Consider the following 2810-nt stretch of genomic DNA (forward strand, 5'->3'; position numbering starts at 1 on the left):
CTGTTTTAAACGCTTTTCACTTGGGGGAGATAACATACTCCGAAAAACGCATTTAAGATTTTGTTAGTAAATTATATATCACTTGTAAAGGCTAAGTGGCAAACGAAACAATTGAAGTCCTACACATCGAACCGGTTAATATTTGGATAATAGCGAGTCACTGTTGAGTAGTACTACTGGGTTTGACAAACCCCACCCAACGCTAAACTTGACTGGAGGTCGAGCGGGTGTAATTTTGGCTAACACATACCATGGTCTGGATGACCTGGTGGCAAGGCACTTGATAAACAGTCAGCTTCGGTGTCGAACACTTAGTAATACTTGTTGTATAGGCTAGCTACCTATCGATATATAATTGATTTAACACTATCTGTTAACGCAAAACGCTAAACGCTAAACGCAAAACGCTGAACGCAAAACGCTTAACGCAAAACGCTAAACGCTTTATTTTATATAAACTTGTGAACTCACCAACCTCGTGTTGACACTTTTAGTATGTTATTCTCAGGTAGCCGAGGCGGGCACGCGGTATAGGATCATGCATTGCTTGAAAACGCTTTTGTTTATGCAAACTATTTTAAACTGTTATCATTGGGTTTTAAGTCGTCCTGTGTGACGCAACATTTATTTTATGGTTTTTACGCTTCCGCATTAATTACTCGTAAACGTTTTGTGGTTTGAAAACTTTGTTTTATGGTTTGATTATAACTAATGAATCCGATCCTGTTAGTTCACACCCTCTGACGGTAAAACTCCGTTAGTGGATTTTGAGGGTGTGACAGATAGCATTCCATGCTCTTGGTAACCTATTGCCTTCCATGGTGAGCAAATGATATGCCCCCTTCCCTGCTTCCGACTCGATCAGATAAGGACCTTCCCACTTGAGTGCTAGTTTCCCATCTGCCGGATTGGTTGTGTTTTAGAAGGCTTTTCTCAATACCAAATCTCCTTCTTGAAATCTTCTGATCCTTATATTTTTGTTGTATGCCCCAGCTACCCTTTGTTGATATGCTGCCATTCTGATCTTAGCTAGGTCTCTGAGCTCATCAACAGTATCTAGATCTTGGAGAAGGATTTCATTATTAGCCTCAGGATCACGGATGCTTGTTCTAGCAGTAGGAACCACCATTTCTGTAGGGATTACAGCTTCTGATCCAAACACCAATGAGAAGGGTGTTTGACCTATTGCATTCTTAGGTGTTGTTCTATCGGCCCAAAGAACATAAGGAAGTTCCTCAGCCCACTTGCCTTTCTTGGATCCTAGCTTCTTCTTCAAGTTGCTGATGATAATCTTGTTGCTTGACTCTGCATGACCATTGGCTTGAGGATGAACTGGTGTAGAAGTGATCATCTTGATGCCCCAACTGTCACAAAAGTTAGTGGTTCTTTTCCCGATAAACTGGGAACCATTGTCACAAACAATTTTAGAAGGGATACCAAATCTAGTTATAATATTTCTTTTAATAAAGGATATAACTTCCCTTTCTCGGACTTGCACGAATGCTTCTGCTTCAATCCATTTAGAGAAGTAGTCTGTCATAGCAAGCATAAAGACCTTTCCGCCTGGTGCCTTTGGTAGCTTGCCTACAATATCCATTCCCCATTTCATGAAAAGCCATGAAGAGGATATAGGATACATAGGTTCTGCTGGCTGGTGAAAAATGTTTCCATGCCTTTGGCAAGCATCACACTTTTTTGAGTATTCCATAGCATCCTTCTTCATTGTTGGCCAAAAGTATCCAGTCCTAAGTATCCTGGAGAATAATGCTCTTCCCCCTGTGTGGTTGTCGCAATCGTCTTCGTGAAAGTATTGAAGTACCTCTTGTATTTCAGGATCCTCAATGCATCTCAGATAGGGACCTGCAAGAGATTTTCTATACACAATATCTTGTAAAATAATGAATTGTGATACCTTTAATCTGAAAGCTTTAGGATTTTCCCCTGTAGGGATCTCTCCATCTTGCAGGAATTTTTTGATTGGAAGGATCCAAGATCCTACTTTTGAAGAGGATGGAGGATCCGTATGTTCTCCTGTGCAATCCACTGTTATCTTCACGGATTCTTGTTCTCCAATTGTCGGAGACAATATATGAATGATGGGTATCTTTACATAATCCGGGATCTTCAACGATGATGCTAAGTTTGCTAAGGCATCTGCCCCAACATTCTCTTCCCTTGGTACCTGTATTATACTCAACAATTCGAAGGATTTTGCCAATTCCTTCACAATTTCTAAATATTTGATCATATTCTCACCTTTCACAGTATAAGAACCGTTAAAGTGGTTAGTTATAAGTAAAGAGTCTATATAAACTTGAAGATACCTGATCCTCATCTGTTTAGCTAAGAGTAAACCTGCGATAAGTGCTTCGTATTCTGCCTCATTGTTGGTGGCTTGGAATGCACATGCAATGGATTGGGGTATTATGTCCCCCTGTGGCGATTTTAGTAGTATGCCCAAACCTGTTCCTCTTACATTGGATGCTCCATCTGTGAAGAGGATCCAAGGATCCTTGGTTTCTTCAAGTTGTTGGACTTCTAGATCAGCTTCATTTTGCATGTCACTACTGAAATCAGCCACAAAGTCTGCAAGCGCTTGTGATTTAATAGATGTTCTAGGCTCATACTGAATATCATATGCACTCAGCTTCACAGCCCACTTGTCCATTCTACCTGACATTTCTGGTTCTAAGCACATTCTTAATAGGATAGTTAGTTCTCAAAATAATAGTATGTGTTTCAAAATAGTGTCTCAACTTGGTTGAGGCCATAATCAAAGCAAGAATTAATTTTTCAAGGTAAGAATACCT

The sequence above is a fragment of the Bidens hawaiensis genome, unplaced genomic scaffold, assembly GCF_021521415.1.
Source record: "Bidens hawaiensis isolate Kalapana, Puna unplaced genomic scaffold, B.hawaiensis_p1.1 tig00030482_1, whole genome shotgun sequence".
Classification (NCBI taxonomy): domain Eukaryota; kingdom Viridiplantae; phylum Streptophyta; class Magnoliopsida; order Asterales; family Asteraceae; genus Bidens; species Bidens hawaiensis.